The sequence below is a fragment of the Chiloscyllium plagiosum genome, unplaced genomic scaffold, assembly GCF_037043375.1.
Source record: "Chiloscyllium plagiosum isolate Xiang-an unplaced genomic scaffold, Cpla_swu_hap1 HiC_scaffold_46, whole genome shotgun sequence".
Lineage (NCBI taxonomy): Eukaryota > Metazoa > Chordata > Chondrichthyes > Orectolobiformes > Hemiscylliidae > Chiloscyllium > Chiloscyllium plagiosum.
The window spans coordinates 49,637,756-49,662,406 of NW_028270184.1; positions in this window are offsets into that span (position 1 = coordinate 49,637,756).

A 24,651-nucleotide genomic window follows, 5' to 3' on the forward strand; every position below is an offset into this window, starting at 1 on the left:
CTCTTTGTTCAGCAACACTCCCTAGGACCTTACCATTAAGTATATAAGTCCTGATAAGATTTGCTTTCTCAAAATGCAGCACCTCGCATTTATCTGAATTAAACTCCATCTGCAACTTCTCAGCCCATTGGCCCATCTGGCCCAGATCCTGTTGTAATCTGAGGTCACCCTCTTCGCTGTCCACACACCTCCAATTTGGTACCATCCGCATACTTACTAACTATACATTTTATGCTCACATCTAAATCATTTATGTAAATGACAAAAAGTAGAGGACCCAATACCAAAAATAATGTTACATGAACGCTGTGTAAAATGTTCTGACGTAATAGTTACCAAGCTATTCAGGCAGGAATTCAGATTATTGGATTATTGGGAGTACTTCTTAGAAAGAGATCACGTGCAAAGAACAGAGGATGCATCTGAACTCGATTGGGGCAAATATCCTGCTGTGAAGATTAACTGGAGCTACTCGGGATGAATTAACTAGTGAGGTGGGATTTAAAGAACTGTGAGACCAAAGAGAAAGCTTTACAAAATTGCAAAAATTTGAGAAATCAATTTGGTCCTCAGTACAGGGAAAACCTTGGCAAGGAAAGAGGAAAGACTGATGAATTAATCTGCAAATATTTCAATGCCAGAGGCCTTACAGGCAGGGCAGATAAACTCAGGGGATAGATGGGAAGGTGGGGCAAGAATATTTCAGAAAAATGGCTGAGGGAGGGATAGGAATGGCAGCTCAACGTTCCGGGTTACAGGTACTATAGGAAGGATCGAAGGGAAAATGGACGCTGGCTTGTGGCATTTTTGGTCGGGAAAAGTCATGGCAGTACTTCGACAGGATATTCCTGCAAGATGATACCGTGAAACTGCATTGGTCACTTGAAACTTAAGTCTGAATAATCACATTGATTGGATTGTCAAACCCGAATTACAGTGTAAAATTTATGAACGAATACAAAGGGAATTTGCGGTAGTTTTAAGAAGAGTCTTGTAATTGGAGGGCATTTTAACTTTGCAGTCATAGATTGGCACTATCTTTGAACAGGATAAATTTCTAAAGTATTCATTGGAAAAGAATGAAATTCATTGCGTAGTATGTTCCACCAGCGAAGTTAATGTGGAGCAGACACAAACGTGTCCTCTTCTGGGAAATAAGATAGTGAGGTGAGCACTTTGGGACGAGTGACCAGCATTCACAAATTTTAAAATACTTATAATGAAGTTTAATCCTGGTTATCCAGATATTGTACCAAATTGGGGCAATGTTAATTTCAGCGTTATTTTGATAACGTTTCAAATGTTGATTGGGGAGTGTGTGCTTAGCCAGTGGAATGCTTTCGGAAGTACAAGTATGTTCCTTTTAAAGTGAAGCATTTGGTTATCGAGAGTCGGGTACACTGAAATACTGGCGTTCTTCAGCCGTTGGTCAAGATAAATAAGGAGGCATGTTTGGTGAAGACATTTTCGATCAAGTGAATGCGTTAAGCAGTACAGGGGTGTACTACTAAAGGAAAATATAAAGAAGAGGGCAATTTGAGACATGAGAAAAGTTTGGCTTATAGGGTCAAGTATAATCCGAAGAGAATTTCTATCTGTGTTAATGACAAAAGATCAATTAGAGACAGGACCTGTTAAAGCTAAATGAGATCATCTCTGACTGGAAACAGAGGAACTTGGTGGGATCCCAAGCAAATATTCCTCGTCAGTATTTACTGTGGAGAAGACACAGAGGCGAGGGAACTCAGGGGATGTAATAGTCATGACTTGAATAACGTCCACAGTGCAGAAGAAGAGACTTGGGCAGTTTTATAATGCATAACTTTAGATGAATCCGAACGAACCGATCAAATGTACCTCAGGACGTAGTGGGGTTGAAATTCCAGCGCTCAGAAGAGAGATGTTTGTAACATTGTTAATGATGGATGAGCTGCCAGAAGACTGGAGGGTGGCGAACGGTTTGTCATTTTGTGAGAGAGGTAGCAAAGAAAATACAGTGAATTATAGACCAGTGAACCTAATGTCAATGGTGGATAAGTTATTCGAAGGGGGTTCTGAGAGACATGATCCACATGGATTTGGAAATGTAAGGTCTGTTTAGGGTTAGTCAGTACGGCTTCGACCATGTGAAACTGAGTCTCACAGAATTGATTAAGCTTTGTGAAGTGGTGACCGTGACGAATAAAACCAGACGAATATAGGTATAGTCTAGATATAGGTTTGCTCGCTGAGCTGGAGGTTCAATTTCAGATGTTTTGTCACTAATCTAGGTTACTTTTTCAGTGAGTGTCCGAATGGATCACTGGTAGTGTAGCGCGCTTTGCATTTATATGTTTGTGTTTCCCAGTGTTGGTAACATTCGTTGTGGTAACATAATTTTCTATGGTTATGTCTTTTCCTGTTCTTTTATCAGGTGTTATTAAGTGGGATCCAAGTCAATGTGCTTGTTGGTAGATTTCCAGTTGGAATGCCATGTTTCTAGGAATTCTCGTGCGTGTCTCTGTTTGGCTTGTCCTAGAATGGATGTGTTGTCCAAGTCGAAGTGGTGTCCTACTTCATCCATTTGTTCGGATGCATGTCTTTTTTGTGGTCAGTTGATGTTCATGTATTGGGTGGCTAGTTTTCTGTTCGTGTTTGTTCCAGTTTTTGCAAGGTACAACACGATATTGGACAAACAGGCAGAAAACTACCCACCAGGATACATGAACATCAACTGGCCACAACACGGCAGGCCAACATACGGATGAGGAGGAACACTACTTCGAGTGGGATAACATGTCCCTCCAAGGACAACCAAAACAGAGAAACGCACCAGAATTCCTAGAAGCATGGGACTCCAAACGGAACTCTATGAACAAATAAATTGACTTTTGATCATTTGTGAAAAGGAAAAAGAAATGACATCAATATAGGGAATGATGTCAACACAGGAAATGACATCACCAATCCTTGGAAACGCAAACATATGAATAGAAAGTGGGATACCCCACCAGTGCTTCATTCGGAGACTCACTGAATATGTTTGATGACGAAACGTCTGGTAGCGAACCATACAGCTCAGGGAGAATACCTGCATGCAGAACATAAACCTGAGCTGGAAACCATCTCAAAACGCGGTAGGTATAATCTACATGCATGCTATTAAGCACTTTGACAATGTTTTGCACATTCAGCTGTTTGTAAGTTCAGGTCACTTGGGATCCAGGGAGTGATCGGCAATTAAACGCAAAATTGGGTTGAGGGTAGGTCACTTAGGTGTTGGTGAAGGGTTGTTATTTAGATTGCAGGCCTGTGATAGCGGAGCAACTGTAAGGATTTGTTGATCAAGCAGTTGAGAAATGATTACATTCTGGCGACAGTGATGACTATTCATAACCTTAGATTAGACTTGGATCAGGATAAGTTTGAGGAGGAATCAATAACAATGGTAATAATAATAATTATTAACAACAATAGGAATACTCATGAGGATATCAACTTTTAAAATATGCAAAAATAATTCAGAACAAAGAGAAACAGGAAGTGACTATAATTTGGCAAATGGTAACCAAGAAAGTAATGAACAAGCAAACACAAAGACATGGTAGTTCGAATACAGGCTGGTTCTTTTCAAAAGAAAAATGAACCGTATAAAAGGTGGGAAAGAGTAAACAAATCTAGAGATGCCTGGATAAACAACTCGCGATTTAATCGAAGTTCAATTAACTGCTTTTACAACTGTTGTCAGGTGGACGGCATAATTCTGAACCAGGTTGGGTATGGATGGTTCACACTGGCAAACATAAGAAGAGAAGAAAAGAAACCAGAAAGAGATTATGTGTCAAGTTAAAATTGAATGCAAAAGCACGATATGAGGGTATATTTGTTAATGGTGTAATTTAAAGTGGATGAGTTTAATTTAGAAAAAACTTACTCTGTTTAACTCAACAATTTGGGTAACACCAATTGTAGTATTAAAACAATGCCTGGCATTTCAAACAGAAGTACTTCGACTTTATAATTGCACAGAGCCTGGAACGTGAATCCAGCATTTTTGACTATTCACCTACTCAAAGACATATCATTTCATTCACAAGAGCGCCCAGATTCTTCTGCACCGCACGGTTTTTTTTGGATTATCGCTCGATTTTAATTGTAGTCTGCCTTTTGAATCTTCTTACCCGAGTATTGTTTAGGGTAAAGCAACCGCTAAAATATAAAGCCTCACTTACCCAACAGTGTCATGTCCACTCCTGCTTTTATGCTTTTAAACTTTACTTGGACCATGTCGTCGGGTCTCTTGCCCTTGTTCTCGCTCCTTCCACTGCGCTTGGAAAGGTTTTAAATAAATTCAATGGGGGAATGGGAACCTAAATTGCAATTCGAGTATCGATGTGGTTGAGAGTCGGGAGGTTGGAAATAAAGTTTCAGGGTTGAAAGACTGAACCTGCAAGCAAAACGTTCATTTGAAGTATGTCAGTTTAATTGCCAATCGGATCCAGATGAAGGCCAGCAAACTTACTGCATGACTCGGCACCTGGGATTTCAACGTTGTGGCCAATTCAGAGGCTTGGGATGAGCAAGGACAGGAATATTTGTCGCTGGTTCCGGGGTTTAGATGTTCCAGTAAGAACAGAGCAGATGGTAAAAGAGTTGTGGTGTGGCAGCGTTAGTCAAGGACTGTATTACGGCTGCAGAAAGGATGTTTGAGGACTCGTCATCTGAGGTAGTATGGGCTGAGATGAGAAAGTAGAGGTCACCCTCTTAGGAATTTTTGAAAGCGCTTGGAACACTTCCAGAGATATAGAGGAAAGGATATCAATGATTATTCTAAATAGGTGCGAGAGTGACAGGGTAGATGTCATGGATGAATTCAATTTCCCAAATATTGACTGCTAATACTATAGTTCAAGCACATTAGCTGTGTCGAGTTTTGTCCATTGTGTGCAGGAAAGCTTTCTGATACAGGATGTAGAACGACAAAATAGGATTGAGGCCACATTAGATTTGGTATTGGGTAATGAACTTGGCTAGGTGTTAAATTTGGAGATAAATGATCACTTTGATGGTAGAGACCACAGTTCTTTTATGATTGTTTTTGCAGTGGGCAGGGAAATGGATACACCGGAGTAGAAGATCTGCAGGTTGGTGAAAAGTAATTACGATGTGATTAGACAAGACTTAGGATGCATAGGATGGGAAAGGAAACTGCACGAGATGAGCGGAATAGAAATTTCGTGCTGATTAAAGGAAAAGCACAAGGATTCTGTGTAAGCCAAGATGGAGAATGGGAAAGAAAATTCTGGCTGTAAAGCTGCTCCTTTTTGAGGTATTTTAGGAGTTGGAGGTGATTTCCTCGAATTCCAGGAGCAGCAATTACTGTTTTATAAGCTATTGCTTTGTTTTGGAACTTCAGAGAGGAAAAGAAAAGTCAAAACAACATAACTTTTAAAAGGGGGAGGAATAGACAAAGAAACCACATGTTGACGTCCGTACAGGAGTGAGAGAGAGAGAGAGGCAGCGGGAGAGAGGGGGTGGGGGTTGAGAGAGAGAGAGAGAGAGAGAGAGAGACCCACGTTGCTAACTACCACAGCAGTAAACCTATGCTTTTGATGTTGCATTCATGTATTGCTGGATATTGGAGTGCGTTTGGGATAATTAACAAACGGGAAAGTTCACAAGTAATCTTGGAGGAAACCGTTTTGGCAGAGGTCACAGCACAGAAAGAGCTTGGTGGATATTTTAAGCGTGGCCTTTAAATAAGTCTGCAGTCGTGAGTCGAGTGGGTTTTCCTTGGTTATACTTTTTATTGAGATATGTCTCTTGATTAAACTTAAAGTCTAAGCCATAATTATTAATTTAACCTGGAGCAGTGTTTTGCAGATTAATAAGCATACATTCTCTGTGCTGTTTTCTAGGTCTGGGGCATGAAAAGAAGCAAAACTTGTCTTTAATCTCGTGATATGTTCTTCTTGTCGGATGTGAGAGTTTAGGGAGTGCTTACTTGTTACTGCAAGTTATATCTGTAATAAGTGCCATTGGTTAGCGAATCCTATCATATCGAATGGATCGTTTGGAGAGACAGTTCGATGCAACGAAGAATTTACAAGAGCAAGTGAACGTGAAGGATAGCAGTTATTGGAAGAGGGAAATTCTCAGACACAGTCATACAGATGGTTTAACTCCAGCGAAGGTAAGAGAAGTCGGCAGGTTGGGCCGAAGTCTTCCATGGTTATACCCATTCCAAACAAATGTGGTATTTTTGAAAAATGTCAGGGGAATGGGTTGTCTGGGGAACGCAGCACGAACAGCTAAGTTTCTGCTATTGAGACTGGCTCTAATGCAATGTGCGGTACATCGAGTTCCATGAGATCGAATGTGTTAGGCGACTCTGTAGTCCGAGTTAGAAACAGGCGTTTCTGTGGTCAGCAGCGAAACATCGGAATGGTGTTATTTCCCTGTGCCAGGATCAAGGATGTCTCAGAGAGGGTGCAAAATGTTCTCAAGGGCGAGAGGGGCCAGCAGGAGGTTATTGTACACATTAGAACCAACGACCTAAAAAGGGAAAAGGTTGAGTTTCTGAAGGAAGATTACAGAGTGTTCAGCAGGAATTTTAAAAAGGAGGTCCTCAAGAGTAGTAATATTTGGATTACTTCCGGTGCTATGAGTTAGTGAGGGCAGGAATAGGAGGACAGATCAGATGAATGCATTGCTGAAGAGCCGGTGTATGGGAGAAGGATTCACATTTTTGGATCAACGGAATCGCTTCAAGGGAGAAGTGGCCTGTACACGAAAGACGGTTTGCACCTAAATTGGAAGGGGACGCACATACTGGCAGGGAGATTTGATAGATCTGCTGTGGAAGGTTTGAAATAGTAAGGTGGTGTGGTGGGACCCATGGAGATAGTGAGGAAAGAGATAAATCTGAGACCTATACAGTTGAGAACAAATGACGTCAAACAGTCAAGGCAGGCAGAGCAAAGCAGAGAATAAGATAGGACTGAAAAAATGAAATGCATTTATTTCAATGCAAGAGGCCGAACAGGGAAGGCAGATGAACTCAGGGCATGATTAGGAACATGGGACTGGGATATCATAGCAATTACAGAAAGATGGTTCAAGGATGGACTGGACTGTCAGCTTAATGTTCCAGGATACAAATGCTGGAAGAGAGGCAAGAGAGGACGGGGAGTGGCGATTTTGATAAAGGATAGCATTACAGCTGTAGTGAGGAAAGATATTCCCGTAATACACCTCGGCGTATTATCTGGGTGGAACTGATAAATAAGAAAGGAATGATCACCTTACTGGGATTGTATATTACACCGCCTAACAGTCAGGGGGAAATTGAGAAACAAATTTGTGAGGATATATTTGTTAACTGTAAGAATGATAACGTAATTATGGTCGGAGATTTTAACTTTCCAAACATAGACTGGGACGGCCATAGTGTTAAGGATTTAGATGGAGAGGAATTTGTTAATCATGTACAAGTAGATTTTCTTATTCAATGTGTGGATGTAACCACTAGAGAGGGAGAAAAGCGTGACCTCTCTTGGAAAGTAATGCAGGGCAAGTGACTGTGGAGTCGGTGGGAAGGCACTTTGGAGCCAGCAACCAAACTTCTATTAGTTTTAAAATAGTGATGGAAAAGGATGGATTGATCTGAAACTTGAAGTTCTAAATTGGAGAAAGGGCAATATTGACGGTATTCGGCAAGAACTTTCAAAATCTAATTGGGGCAGAAAAAGGGATGGCTGGAAAATGGGATGCCTTCAGAAATGAAATACCGAGAGTCCAGAGAAATTATATTCCTGTTAGTTTGAAAGGAAAAGCTGGTATGTATCGGGAATGCAGGATGATTAAACAAATTGTGGTTAAGAAAAAGAAGGAAGCCTTTATCAGGCATAGGAGGGTTAGATCGCATGAGTCCTTAGAAGAGTACACATGCAGTAGGAGTATCTGATCAGGTCTACCCGATAGCTCTGCGGGTGGCTGTGGAAGCGATTGCTGTGCCTCTTACTGAGATATTTGTATCATCGATAGCCACAGGTGAGTTGCTGGAAGACTGGATGCTGGCTAACGTGTTTAAGATAAATGGTAAGGGCAAGCCAGGAAAGTATGGACGAGTGAGCCAGAAGTGTGGTGCTGGTCAAGTTGTTGGAGGAAATCTTGAGGGACAGGATATACATGTATTTCGAAAGGCAAGGACTGATTTAGGATAGTCAATATAGCTTTGTGCGTGGGAAAACAGGTATCACAAACTTAATTGAGTTTTTTTGAAGAAGTAACAAAGAGGCTTGATGAGGGCAGAGTGGTAGATTTGATTTTTTTGGACTTCAGTAACGCGTTCGCCAAGTTCCTGTGGGAAATGAGCTGCCAACCTGCCAACCCATAATGGGCCCACACAAAACATAGGAAAGCAATCTTGGTCAAACTATGCCAAAAAACACACAGAATGCCTCAGCAGGGACAAAGCAGGCTGACAAATGAAACCAGACAGCACTCGCAAGACAAAGGAATACACTTGCCAACACCCACTAACAATTTCAGATCATCATACATGTCCCGAAGCCCCGAGGGCAGTCTAATAACTCAGCAATGTCAAAGCCATGCATAGAACAGATCACACAGAAAGGCACCACCAACAGCATTGCTCCCAGTACAACACAATGGAAGCACTATATTGTTTCAGAGGAAACATTAGCACCGATCTTCGAAGAGGACTGGAATCTCCAGACTGATTGATACTGTCAGGGCGTTGAATTTTATCGCAATAAGGCATTCATCCAATAACTGTTTATCGATTATCATCATTGTAACTAAAAAGCTCCATTTCCACATACATTGTATTTATCCCCGTTTCTATTTAGCCTGCTTGTACAGAATTAGTATAAAACCTGGCTTCTTCTTCAGCTCGAGGAAGAGAGCCCTTGAACTACCCGCGCAAAATGTCAGTTCTGTGTCAGCCTCGTCAAATCTCTTCCAGCGATATCGCTTTTAATAAGTAGCTTGTCAGTTTCATCTGATCAGGTTTGTGTGGTCTCTGCTGTACTATGCTAATTGCTCTGACAGTACCCCACGGGAGACTGGTTAGCAAGGTTAGATCTCATGAAATACAGCGAGAACTAGCCATTTGAAGACAAAACAGGTTCAATGGTGAAAGACAGACGGTGGTGGAGGAGAGTTTTTTTTCAGACTGGAGGAGTGTGACCAGTAGAGCGCCAAAAGGATCGGTGCTGGGCCCACTACTTCTCGTCATTTATATAAATGCTTTGGATGTGAGCGTAAGTTTAATACGTTTGCAGTTGACATCAAAATTGGATGCGTAGAGGACAGCAAAGAAGGTTACCTCAGATTACAACACGATCTTGATCAAGTGGGCCAATGGGGTGAGAAGTGCCAGACAGAGATTAGTTTAGTCAATTCCGAGGTGCTGCATTTTGGGTATGCAAATCTTAGCAGGACCTATACACTATATGGTCATCTCCTAGGGAGCATTGCTGAACAAACACATCCTGTAGTGTAGGTTCTTAGCTCCATGAATGTGGAGTCGCAGGTAAATAGGATAGTGAAGAAGGCGTTTGGTTTGTTTCATTTTATTAGTCAGGATATTGAGTACAAGAATTGGAAACTCGTTATGCGGCTCTACTTGACATCGTTTCTGCCACTGAAGCAATATTGTGTGCAATTCTGGTCTCCTTCTTATCGGAAAGATATTGTGAAACTTGAAATGGCTCAGAAAAGATTTACAAGGCTGTATCCTGGAGTGGAGGATTTGAGGTATAGGGAAAAGTTGAACAAGATTGGGCTATTGTCTGTGGACCAGCGGAAGCTGAGGAGCAACCTTATCGAGGTTTTAAAATTATGAGTGGCACGGATAGGATAAATGGACAAAGTCTTTTTCCTGGAATGGGAGCATGCAGAATTAAAGGGCATAGGTTTAGGTTGAGAGGGAATAGATATAAAAAAGACTTCAAGGGCAACATTTTTCAAGCAGACTCTGGTACGTGTGTGGTATGAACTGCCAGCGGAAGTGGTGGAGGCTAGTATAATTGCAACATTTAAAAAGCATGTGGTTGGGTATATGAAAAGAAAGGGTTTGGAGGGATGTGATGCAGGTGCTGGCAAGTGGGATTGGATTGGCTTGGGATATCTGGTCCGCATGGACGACTTGGACTGAAGGGGGCTATTTCCGTGCGGTACATCTCTATGACTGTATGAGTACAACAGCTTCTGTGTGGCCTTCAAAAGTAGGTACCTGTCACACAGAGAGGAAGTTGTCGAGAGAGGGAGCCGTGGTTTAAAAAGGAAGTTGAATCCCATGTCAAGAGGAATAAGGAGGCGTATGATCAGATGAGACGTGAAGACGCAATTCGGGCAACTAAGAGTTCCAAGGTAGCCAGGAAAGACCCAAAGAAAGAGCTCAGATGAAAGAGGAGGTGAAATAACAATTTGTTGGCGGATAGCATCAGGGAAAACCATATAGTTTTCTAGAGTCATATCGGGATTACAGAATGAGGAGCGGAAGATTACTGCCAATCAAGGACATTAGTGGAGTGGAGTCAGTGGATATAGGGAAACGTTAAATGACTATTTTTTCGTCTGAATTCAACTGAAAAAAGGCAATGTTGTCGAGGAGAATACCGAGAAGCAGGCTAGTCGACTAAAACGAAATGAGGTTCACAAGCATCAGGTGTTAGAAATTCTGGAAAGTGTGAAAACAGATACAGCCTCTCGCCTAAATCGGAGTCATCCTGGGATTCTCTGGTAAGCGACAAAGGAGATTGTAGAGCCTTTGGCTTTAATCTTTACATCGTCATTTTCAACAGGAATAGAACCAGAAAACTGAAGGACAGGAAATGCTGTTCTCTTATTCAAGAAGTGGAATAAAGAAACCCCTAGTAATTATTGACTGGCGAGCCTTACTTCGGTTGTGGGCAAAATGTTGGGAAAATGTTAAAAGAGATAGGATTTCTAATCATCTCAATGGGTATAATTTGATTAGGGACAGTCAGCACAGTTCTGTGAAGGGTGATTCGTTCCTCACAAAGGTTATTGAGTTGTTTGAGAAGGTGACGAAACTGTTGGATGAGGGCAAAGCCATTCATGTGGTGTCAGTTGATTTCAGGAAGGCGTTTGATGACGTTCATCACGGTAGGATACTACTGAAAATACAGAGGCATGGGAGTGAGGGACATTTAGCGGTTTGGATCAGACATTGGCGAGCTCAAAAAAGATACACGGTGGTGTTTGATGAGAAATTTTCTTTGCGGATGACACTCAGGTTAGTACAGTTGTGCATAGTACGGATGGATGCTGTGGGTGCAGAGGGACATAGATACGATGCAGAGCTGGGCTCAGAGATGGCAAATCGAGTTTAATGCGGAAACGAGTGAGCTAATTCACTTTGGAAGGAGTATCAGAAATGCAGAGTAAATCGGCTAATATAATCAATCCTGGTAGTGTTGATGAGCAGAGAGATCTTGGTGTCCTTGTGCATAAATCCCTCAATGATGCCGCCCACATTGATAAAGTTTTAAAGACAGCATGTGTTGTGCTAACATATGTACATTCGTAGAAGGATCGAGGATCAGTACCCTGACGTCATTCTGCAACTGCCCAAAATTCTGCTGCGGCCGCACATGGAGTATTGCATGCAGCTCTGGTCACTGTATTTTGGGAAGAATGTGGAAGCTTTGGAAAGGGTTCAGAGGAGATGTACTAGGATGTCGACTGGTATGGAGCCAAATTCTTCGATGGAATGTTTGCGGGGCTTGCGACTGTTCTCTTTCGAGAGAAGAATGTTGAGAGGTATATTAATTGAGATACATAAGGTAATCAGAGGGTTAGAAAAGGTGAACAGTGAGAGACGTTTTCCCCGAATGGTGATGCCGAGCACGAACAGGCAGAACTTCAGTTTGAGCAGTGATAGATATAGGACAGATGTCAGAGGTAGCTTCTTTACTCAGAAACAAGAAGCAGCGTGGATCACACTGCCTGCAACAGTTGTCGACTCACCAATGTTATGGGCATTTAAATATTCATTAGATTAGATTACATTACATTACATTACAGTGTGGAAACAGGCCCTTCGGCCCAACAAGTCCACACAGACCCGCCGAAGCGTAACCCACCACACCCCTACATTTAGCCCTTACCTATCACTACAGGCAACTTAACATGGCCAATTCACCTGACCTGCACATCTTTGGACTGTGGGAGGAAACCGGAGCAACTCGAGGAAATGTGTTGCTGGAAAAGCGCAGCAGGTCAGGCTGCATCCAGGGAACAGGAGAATCGACGTTTCGAGCATAAGCCCTTCTTCAGGACCTGCTGCGCATTTCCAGCAACACATTTTCAGCTCTGATCTCCAGCATCTGCAGACCTCACGTTCTCCACCTGGAGGAAACCCACGCAGACGCGGGGAGAACGTGCAAACTCCACACATTCAGTCGCCTGAGGCGGGAATTCAACCCGGGTGTCTGGCGCTGTGAGGCAGCAGTGCTTCCCACTGTGCCACCGTGCCGCCCATTCATTGGATCGGCAAACAAACGAGAATTGAAAACCTGTGTATGGATAAACTTCAGATTGATTTCACAGGGTGGCACAGGATCGAGGGTCGAAGCAACTGTACTATGCTGTAATGTTCTATGTTATGTGTTCTATGATCTGTTAACAAAGTGCTTCATCTCATACTCTAGAGATGAAACGGCATCTGTCAATTTCTTTCCACTTTCGATTAACCTATCTTCGATATATGCCTTTGCTGACACGAGGAGAAAGTGAGGACTAAACATGCCGGAGATTAGAGACGACAGTGTATTTCAGGGAAAGCACAGCCGGTCAGGCAGCATCCGAGGAGCAGCATAAGCCCTTTAGTTACCTACTGTTTCAAAGATGAAAAAGAAATTCCCCTAGACCTAACCCTCATTGAAAGCGAACGTTTTGTTATTACGTTTTTCTGAAAATAGAAAGGCTCATCCACTCCACGTTATCAGCCATGGGCCGCAATCCGTCCTGTCCCACCTTAGAGCCTCAATTAACCCAGACTAGCAGCGGCTCTGCGTTTCTACTTTCTCAGAAGGACTCATGCGCTCAACCAACGGATTTCCTCCACCACATCAGACATAAAAGAACTCAAGTTAAACAAACTTTCATGTATTTCCTTGAATACACGCATTTCCTCAGACAGTCTAGAACCTTTCTCTAGCCTCTGGCACTGCACAGACTCCATTATCCACGCGGCCCCTCCTTCTACGTTCGCTGTGGGAATTGTTGATGACACTTCCGCCCCGCTAGCACTCGACTGCAACCACTACTGACCACCTCTGCGAGCGCCATCCAGCCAACCACCTTTACGACTCCCAGGAAGACTGCCGCCACCCCGACCACTGCAGTCTCACTGCCCCAATCACAGATGTGATCCCTGCCTTGTACATCACTTCCGCTCCCGAAGTTGTCATCGTGGCTACCACTTCCACCCCAATGGATACCACTCACCTCATCACGGACATAATTTTCCACGTTACCATCTTTCGTTGGATCTCACCTACATGGTCACTTTATTTCAATCGCCGGTGCAGTAAAGACTAAATGAAGAATTTGAGATGTCACCTAAGCGGGATTGAAATGCAGATCGAAAATTGCAATAATGATAACGAACGCGATTTTCTTTTTGTACTCAAATCTTCAATCAAATGAAAGAGAACCAGTGAAAGAAAATAATGAGCGATAAGATTGTTAATGCATATTTCATAAGATGAAATCTGTACGAGAATAGGTAAAAGCGATTCAGCTTGGTGCGAAAAGCATACACAGACAGCACAAAACAATAGAGATATATCGATCGGGGCCTGAAGTGCTTTCGGGGCACAGAGGAATGGGTGCAAATGCAGAGAACTTACTAATGTACTTACCGTGCATGGGCACAGACATAGTTGCACATTGGTTGCTCCCTTTCCCATTGCCCTCGTCAGTGGTGAAGGCTGAATATGAGACGAGGACAAACACAAGAAGTGGAAAGGAAGATTCCTCTCTTTATGCACACACTGGATGCATCACATTGACCTTTGAACAAACTGGAGCAGTCAGCATGTTAACTGCAGGGAGTGAACTGAAACAGTACTGAATCAATAACCACTGATTCGTGCAGCACACGCATGAGAAATGATTAACGTGTGTTTATTCTCATGTCATTAACATGTGTTTACTTCCCATTCCCGACAGAAGAAGACGCCACATTTCTAGCTGAATGACAACATTATTGCATCGTTTTCGAATTGAGATACATTGTGATCATTTTGCTCAGTTAATACGTTAAATTTCATGAATGTTAACCACATTCCCGCACAGGAAAGTAAAGTATTGAAATTCCTACCAAACTTTACTCCAGATAATTAGCAATTAATCATCATGAAATACATGACATACGTGTTCTTGAAGAGATGTTATTTACGACTATTTGACTAATTTGGACTGACTGCAATATTACAATGCCACAGGTGGTTTAGGAAAGGAAGTCTCTTATCAAGTATGATTTGATGGTGATGAAAAATAAGATTATGTTCTCGGCCAAGAACTGAATACAATGTCTATAGCGCAGTTGCACTGCAGCTTCAGTGACACAATCGGTGTGCGCGGTACTCCTCTGGCAGTACAGAGGGTGCATGAACTGCCAAAGCCGGTAGATGGAACGTCGCCGGGAGCAACTTCTGTTGACATCGAGCATGGAGCATTGGAACGTCCGGTTGTGAGATTCAACCTCATCTGAAACAGCTTCGATTGAAATGGAACAGTAAGTACCGCTGGTGACAACCCCAACCTTACCTGAAGCAGCTTTTTATTTTCCTCAGTCGCAGCCAGTACCATTGGGATATCAAGCTGGGAATTCCAAACGCACCTGGATCACTTCTATTGACATGAACCAGGGAGCACTGGGGCATCAGGCTGTGAGCTCCAACCTCACCTGGAACAGCTTCCGTTGACATGGAGCAGAGAGCATTGGTACTTCTGGCTGGGAGCTCCAAACTCCATTGATCAGATTACTTACAGTGCGGAAACAGGCCATTTGACCCAACAAGTCCACACTGATCCTCCGAAGAACACCCCACCCAGACCCATTCCCCTACATCTAACACTATGGGCAATTTAGCATGGCCAATTCACCTAACCTGCGCATCTTTGGATTGTGGGAGGAAACCGGAGGAACCCCACGCAGACACAGGGAGAATGTGCAAACTCCACACAGACAGTTGCCTGAGGCGAGATTTGAACCCTGATCTCTGGCACTGTGAGGCAGCAGTGCTAATCACCGTGCCACCGTGCAGCTTCAATTCCCACTGAGTAGCATAGAGCATTGGAACATCAGACTGGGAGCTCCAACATCACGTGCAGCAGTTTCGATTCAAATCGAGCAGCAGGGAACATTGGGACATCAGGCTGGGAGAGACAACCTCACGTGTAACATCATCTATTCACATGGATCATGGAGTAAAGGGATATCAGGCTGGAAGCTCCAATCTCGCCTGGAGAAACTGATATTGGTATGGAGGATTTGTCCAACAGAAATGTTTCAATTATAAAGAAAAATATTCAACTCATGAAGGAACTTCGGTGCAGGGAGAACCCGAGGTAATGTTTTGCTCTCTGCCCCTTCTTGTATGGCTGACTCTGTGCTGGATTCAATTCCAGGAAGGGTCTTTATCTTGTTACAAATTAGTCAATTTCCTGCAAATTCACCTGGTTTCTAATCTAAACCTCGGTGTTTAATCGAGAATATATGATATTGTTAACATGTTCGAGTTTACCTCGAATTATATTGCAAAAGCAGGAAAGGGCATTTGAAATTTAATTGATCAGCGGTGCTCATTGAACGTCTAAGCAGAGGCGATGGGCTAAACGTCCTTCTGCACCTCCGCAGTCTTGAAGTTTGATGTTTTCTTGTGATGGGATTCGGAAATGTGTCCACAACAACAGTGATTGCAGCACAACACGCTAAACGATGGCAAAGACAATCTTGAAGTGAATGTTCCACTTTGTCTCCAGAAGTATCGAAAATCCGTCAGAATCTGTCAGAAAGTTACCTGCACTTTCCTTTGTATTGGCAACCTACACATACCCTCTTGCAGACTGCTCCTGGACGTTGGCAGGAATAGTCAAAAGGCAGATTGCTATTACGATCGAGAGAAACTCCAAAAATTGCGGTGCAGAGGAAGCTGGGTGCTCTTGCACATGGAACGAACAAAGGTTAGTGACAGATAGAGTCTTCTGGCGAAAAGAATGGACTTTCCAATGGTCACATATCTTGCCTCCATGTCACTCTCACTCTATCCATCTCTCCAACTTCACTGTCTCCCTCCACCTTTCCTACTTGTCACTATGACTCTCCTTGTCTCTCCATCTTTGTCTCCGTCCCTTGCTCCTCCCTTTCACCATTACTCTCTGTATCTCTTCCACTTATTTCTCCTCACTTCTCTCTCTCCCTCTCTGTCTCTCCCTCCCTCCTCCCTCCTACTCTCATTTGCATCCCCCTCCCTGTCACGCTCACAAGTGAAGCCATTTCACTGAAAATCCTGGATGAACTCTCGCAACCTCGCCTCAAACGTAGAGTGATTTCTCGAGGGAGCAGAACCATGGTGTTCATGTGGGGGAATGGCATTCCCTTCCCTCAGTGTTTCCATCGCGGGTTGGGCCCAGACTCCGCCAGTGTTACTCTATTTTACACGGGGACTATGGTTGGGGGGGGGGGGGGGGGGATGCGGAGTGCGGGTGTTTACAATGTGAAATAAGCCAAAAATGGAGCCGCAGCTCAACCCCGATCAATTTGCACCTTCAGAGCCCATGGACGGGAGGGAACGGAAACGTGCTGCTATGCCACCACACTGGGTCGAACAGCCAATTGAAATGGCTTGACGAGTGAATGGGATCGAAGCCCAATGTGTCAGGACCCCCCTAGATCCTGATCCTGTCCCCTCAGTTCATACCCTCCCACTTTTCCAGAACTCACCAGCTCAAAGCCGATCTTCCACGAGCTGTTGGATGGTGGCGATTGGGACTGTGGGCCCGGGTGTGCCCCTCTTCACTGCTGCTCACCCACTGAGGCCCAGACTCCAGGGCTGGTAAGCTGTGTCAACCCTCTGGTTCCATCAAGCGATGTGGGATGGCAACCCAAAGATTCTGGGAGGGTGGTGCGGGATTTGGTAACGGGACAGGATATGCAGCGATTCCTGGATCAAAAGGACGAACTCCATCAGGTTCGCACTTACCTCCTTGTACCTATAGGGTGCACAAATGTACTCATGTCAGTTTGCGAACACGATTGAAAGAGTTTTACTCTGTAACTAACCCTATGCTGTCCCTGTCCCTGTCCCTGGGAGTGTTTCATGGGATCATTGTAGAGTGAGATGTACTCTGTATCTGACCCCGTGCAATCCTTGTCCTGGGATTCCGGGTTCAGTGCAGACAGAGCTTTACTCTGTATCTAACTCTGTGTTCTCCCTGACCTGGGGAGAGTTTGATGGAGGAAAGTGCAGACGGAGCGTTACTCTTTATCTTATCCTTGTGAGGGCTTATAGCATCTCAGTTGTAGGTCATCGGGGATGGGAAATGCTGGGAAATATCGGTCCTGCTGCCGAGCAATGACAAGACCCACAGTTAGCTTGAATCTTATTTTCATGACACATCATTGTCAAGGCCAGAAATTGTTAGCTCTATGACATCGAACCAGAATTCCAGAGGGTCTGCACTTGTGACAGACATCGGCTCATTGCCTTCAGGTAGAGCAGAAATTGAAACCTACCTTTCCCATTGGCTGAGAATGACCTGTAGGCCAATTTTACCCCAGGCTCAAAATGTTCGGCCATGCGATGGCAGTGGTGGTGAGGGGAGCAGGAACAGAAAAAAAAAGGAATTTACCTACGAAGAAACTAAAGACTGGCAGAGTAGGCAGGTAGCATCGGGGGAAATAGTTCGAACAGAAACAAAAATAAAATTACAGATGCTAATATCCGAAATAGACAGCCAGTAGGCTTAAAGAACACAGCAAGCCAGGCAGTGTCAAAGATGGAGAAGTTGACGTTTCGGGAAGATTTAAGGTGCATAGTTTATATCCAGAATAACAGATACCCAGGAGTGGATTACATACTGGAATCTCATTAAGGATTGTTCTGGGTGAGGTATTTATCCTCCGTCTTTAATTTAGGAAAGTCCAATACAAAACAAACTTTGATGAGAGGAGAGAGATTTCAAATGGACCTGGGTGCCAACTTTGCCATGGAGCGACAGTTGTGTGTATGGAAAGGACTGCCGGAGCAAGTGCTGCTCGTGGGTACAAATACAATTCTTAAAAGAACACATCTGCATGTGGATCTGAATAGGGATGTGGGCCAAATGCTGACAAACAGGACGAGATCAAGATTGGGAAGGATTTTCAACGGTGATAATTCGGACTGAAGGGTCTGTGGCTGTGCTGTCTGACTGTATGAGGGAATCCTTCCCCACACTGGGAGCAGGTGACAGGCCACTCTCCAATGTGCGGTCGCTGGGGCGTTAGCAGATTCCCTTTGCAGTTAAAGATTTTCTCACAGTAGGAATAGTTCCACCTTTGTGGCACGCGTTCTAATCTACAATTTCTGTTTGAACCACAACGGTAAGTGGGTCCAGGTGACAAGCTACTGACTTCCCCAGCTTCCTTAGTCCTCAATTTACGGGCTCACTTTAAACATACTCAATGACCTAGCCTCCACAGCCTTCTGTGGAAATGAATTCCACGGATTCATCAATCTCTGGTTGAAGATTTTTTTTTCCATATCTCCGTTCTAAAACTTCTGTCTTTCACACGAAGGCTATACCCTCATTTCTCCGTCTCTCCTACCAATGCAAATATCTTTCCAACATCCGCACTCTTCAAGCCATTCAGTCTTCTGCAAGTGTCAATTCGATGCTTCCTCATTCTTCTAAACTCCTTCAAGTATAGAGCCAGAGTCATCAAACATTTCTCATATGTCGCGCTTTTCTTTTCTGGGACCATTCTCATGAATTCCTCTGAACACGCTCTGAGTCCAATGCATAATTCCTGAGATATGGGGATTCAGACTGTGCACAATAATCCACATGTGGTCTGACCAGAGCGTTATAGAGCCTCAGGAATACACGCCTTCATTTATATTCAATTCTGCTAAGACTAAATCCCATAATTGCATTGGGATTCCGAATTATTGACACAACCTGCAAGTTTACCGTGAGTAAATCCAGGACTGGAACTCCTCCGTTTTTTTGCAGTTCAGGTTCTCGACATTTTCCCCATTTAGATAATTTTCCATGCCACTTAGGTTTCTCACAAAGTGCATCATGTGGCACTTTTCCATGGTGTTCTCCATCTGTCACTTGTTCAGCCACTCTCCTGAACAGTCCAAATACTTCTGCAGTTTTCCTAACAACGCAATATTACCTGTCCCTCTAACTATCATTGTACCATCTGTAGACCTAGCCAGAATGCCCTCAATTGTGTCATAGAGTCATAGAGATGTACAGCACGGAAACAGACCATTCAATCCAACTCTTCCATTCCGACAATATATCGCAACCCAATCTAATCCCACCTGCCAGCAACCCGCCCATATACCTCCAAGCCCTTCCACTCATATACCCATCGAGAAGCCTGTGAAATGTTGCAATTTTACTAGCCTTCACCACGTCCTCTGGCAGCTCGTTCCATACACATACTGCCATCTGCGTGAAAACGTTCCCCCTTAGGTCTCTTTTATGTCTTTCACACTTACCCTAAACCTGTGCCTTCTAGTTCTGGACACCACCACCTCAGGGAAAAGATTTTGTCTATTTATCCTATCCACGCCCCTCATGATTTTATAAACCTCTACAAGATCACTGCACAGCCTCCGACCCTCCAGGGAAAACAGCCCTAGAGTGTTCAACCTCGCCTTATATCTCAAATTGTCCAAAATTGGCAAAATGCTCGGACATAATTTCTGGACCGTTTCAGGTTTCACAACATCTTTCCAATAAGAAGGAGATCGTATTTGAACGAAATATTCCAACACTGGCCTAACCGATCTCCTGTCCAACCGCAAGATGCCTCCCAACTCCAGTATTCAATACTCTGACCACTGAAGGAAAGCATACAAAACGACTTCTTCACTATACTAAGTGACTCCAATTTCAAGAAGATATGAACCTGCACTTAATACTCTCTTTTTTTCAGCAACAATTCCTACGAACTGACCATTCAGTGTATAAGTTCTGCTATTACTTGCTTTCCAGATATACATTATCCCTCATTCAGCGAAATTAAACTCCATCTGGAACTTCTCAGCCCAGTGGCCCATCTAATCAAGATCCCGTTGTAATCTGAGATCAACTTCTTCGCTGCCCTCTACACTTCCAATTTAGGTGTCACCCACAAACTTATTAAATATACCTCTTATGCTCACATCCAAATCATTTGCATAAATGATAAAAAGTTGTGGACCCAGTACAGATCCTTGTGGCACTCCACTGGTCACAGGCCTCCAGTCTGAAAAACAATCGTCCACCACCACCCTCTGTCTTCTACCTTTGAGCAAGTTCTGTATCCAAATAGCTAGTTCTCCCTGTATTCCAGGAGATCTCATCTTGTTACCAGTCTCCCATGGCGATCCTTGTCGAACGCCTTGCCGAAGCCCTTATAAATCACATCTACTTCTCTGCCCTCAACAATCCTCTCTGTTGCTTCTTCAAGAAACACCTCAATCAAGCTTGTCAGACATTATTTCGCACGCACAACGGTTTGATACGGACGTTTAAAATTCATTTGGACTGTACATGAATAGCAAGGATTTACAGGGATATGGGCCAAATGCTGGCAAATGGGTCTTGATTAACATCGACTATCTTATCAGCAGGGACGAATTGGACCGTAGTGTCTGTTTCCATGCTCTACAGCTCCGTGACTCTTGCTCAACTCTCTTCTTAGGTACAAACCCAACCACACCATTATTTTCCAAGGCTCCCAGTTTGCTGCTCTGCCTCGTGGAGCTGTCTTCAGTTCTCCAGTTCCTCTGCAACTGGGAGCAAATTTCTGTTCTCGTCGGGATGTGGAGGTGCTGTTATTTGTCTGGATTGGACAAGGTCAGAAGTTACACGACATCAGGTTATATTGCATCAGGTTTATTTGAAATCACAAGCATTGAAACCGACACCCTGTGTGACGAAAAAAAAAAGTGCTCATTAGATTAGATTAGATTACATTACATTACATTACATTACATTACATTACATTACATTACATTTTTGTGTGGAAATAGGCCCTTCGGCCCAACAAGTCCACACCGACTCGCCGAAGCGCAAACCACCCATACCCCTACATTTACCCCTTACCTAACACTACGGGCAATTTAGCATGGCCAATTCACCTGACCTGCACATCTTTGGACTGTGGGAGGAAACCGGAGCACCCGGAAGAAACCCACGCAGACACGGGGAGAACGTGCAAACTCCACACAGTCAGTCGCCTGAGGCGGGAATTGAACCCAGGTCTCCGGCGCTGTGAGGCAGCAGTGCTAACCACTCTGCCACCATGCTGCCCATTAATCTTGTGATTGCAAATAAACCATTTGGGACTCTAACCTTGAATCTTCTGATTTCTGACTTTGACTGCGTCAGCAGAACACCATCGTTACTTCACAGTGGAGACACAGTCTGACTGGGGGAGAGTCCTAGAACTGCAGCAGATTCTTTGGTGCTTCAAGTGATTATTAAAATAAATTCTCAAATACTCTGATGTCTCCTCCTTGAACCACTCTTTCAGGCAGCAACTTTCAAACTGACACCATTTTCTGAGTAAAACAAATCAGTCTTAAAACTACCCTTAACCTAGTTCCTCTTAGTTTAACCTTAGCTTATTCGCCTCATTACTAAGGGCAATGTTTTTCTCCTTTACTTACACATTTCGTCATTTCTTCAGAAAACTCCATCAGAAATACCTGAACTTCACTTGACGAAGCTATGCTGAATTTCCCCAATTCATTGTCGTCTCAACAAGTGAGGATTATGTCTGTCCGTCGGAATGTTTAACAGAATATTTCCTGGAATTAATGTCCGTCTCACTCGCCAAAAGTTCCCTGATTTATCCTAAAACTCCTTCTTTAATTCGAGCATATTCACTGTTTTCTCGTCTTCAGAGTCTTCTAGTCTTCTATTGTCTCGAGAGACGATTCGTAAGTTAATGCGAGGGCCTTTGCAATTTTCTCCTGTTCCTCGCACAGTCCGTTTGAGTTAGATCTGATTGAAATCTGAGCATGAATTCACGTTCAGGCCATAAATATATTCTCCTGCTTCAATTGAAATTCGTTCAAATAGATTCAAATATATTACAGTTCTGCTTCCACATAGTCTCAATGGGCAGCGAACTTTGCACTGTTGCCCTCATGCCCTTAATAGTCCATCGAAATGCATGCTCGAATTTCTCTGAATTCCTGAACGGTTCCAATAGTAACTTGTTCAGACAAGTTGTGAAAGGCTTTCGGGATGGGAATTCTTAAAAAATAAATAAGGAGTACATCTCAGTATTGCGAATGCTCTGCAGTGAGTCTACACACAACTCCAGCTCTGCAAAGCATTTAGCCAGTCGCTGCAGATGTACACACTTTCCGTACACGTAACCATCAGTGACACGAGAAACATTCCTTAATTCCCACTCTGTGAGGGAGGAGCAAACTTATGGGTCTGAGGTGTCCTGCAATGACTTCTCTTTAAATTATACACCATTTACAAATAACCTAATAAAGCCGGGGATTTTCCCTGATTCAAACATTTATGTTATAATTGGTACTTTAGCTGATGTATCACTCTTTAAAATATGCAAGGAAACACTCTGCAAATATCTCTGAGCCGTTTGTTGGTTTTATTGGGGCCATATCACTTTCTGAACTGACAAGACTGAGATGAAACACTGCATTCAGGCTGTCAGCTTCACTTTCTTCCCGTCTCCTCTAACTCTGTGTTTTCCTCTAATTCCAAAGCACTCTTCTTGAGCCAAGTAGTTCTCACAGTGCAGTCTTGTCATTTTTAATTGTCTGTTCACACCTTCACTGACATCAGCCTCCTGTACAGTTGCTGTGCAGCTAAATGGGACCTCGGGGAACAACAACTCATTTTAAATTCAGCCCTTATAACACTTGAGACTCAAGGAGCTAGTTAGTACCACCTGAAACCTTATTGGGACTCGGGATGATAAGGAATTTTAAAATCAAGTTTACTTTATTTGGGAATATAGGCTTTTACGTTAAAATCATGAATGCATGATTGGGACTGAATTTGACGGTTGCTTCAAAGAGAGGAGGTGCAATCTGGGAAAGCTGTGCTCACTCTCAGGCCATTATCTGTTTCCCCACCTGCAGGATCTCGAACCGAACACATACACCAAGGGTAATCCCTCGACGAATTTAAACAAATTGCTTATTTTCGATTGACAAATATATCGGATATATTTTCCCACAGACAGAACAGACTAACCTCTTTCCTTCTGCAATTAAAGATTATTGATATTCAGATCTGATAACTCTGCTGTCTCTTGGAACTTGTATTGCGATCACTGTCTCAATTATTCTCAGTTAATATCCTGTAAAATGAATTCACGAAAGAAAAAGCAACGTCTGTCTGGATAGAAACCTGGAAATGACAAACATTTCCCTCGGTTTCAGTTTGCTGTTTCAATACTTCTCTTCAAATTGCCCTCACCAACCTCCACAAGAAACAATGTGTATGTGCGTTGTTGCACATTGCCCTCAACAAAGATGGCGCAGGGAGCCCGTGGCCTGTCACTGCCTCAAATTCACAGCCATTTTACCGTTTGCTGCAAACGCAGAACCGGGAGTCTCGAATTGTGGTTTAGCGGCCTATACTAGATTACCATAAAACCGCTCAATCCAATCTGAATCCATTCTTCTCTCAACTTCTGCCGTGTCTTCCACCAGAATGGGATGCTCATGTTATTGGGATTGTATCATAGACCCCCTAATGGTCAGAGGGAAATTGAGATGAACTTATAAGAAGATCTCAGCTATCTGTCAGAATAATAGCGTGGTTATGGTAGGGGATTTTAACATTTCAAACATAGATTGGGACTGCCATAGTGAGAAGGATTTTGATGGAGAGGTATTTGTTAAGTGTGTACAAGAAAACTTTCTGATTTAGTGTGTGGATGTACCTACTGGAGAAGGTGCAAAACTTGACCTACGCTTGGGAAATAAGGCCGGGCAGGTGACTGAGGTGTCAGTGATGGAGCACTTTGGTGCCAAGACCATAATTCTATTAGATTTAAAATAGTGATGGAAAAGGATAGACAAGGTCAAAAAGTTGAAGTTCTAAATTGTGGAAAGGGCAATTTTGAAGGTATTAGGAAAGAACTGTCAAAAGCTGATTGAGTGCAGTTATTCACGGACAAAGGGACAGCTAGAAAATGGAAAGACTTCCGAAATGAGATAACGAGAATCCAGAGAAAGTATATTTCCGTTAGAGTGAAAGGAAAGGCTGGTAGGTACAGGGAATGCTGGATGACTAACGAAATTGAGGGTTTCGTTCAAAAACAGAAGGAAGCATATAAAAGGTATAGACAGGATAGATCGAGTGAATCCATGGAAGTGTATAAAGGCAGTAGAAGTATACGTAAGAGGG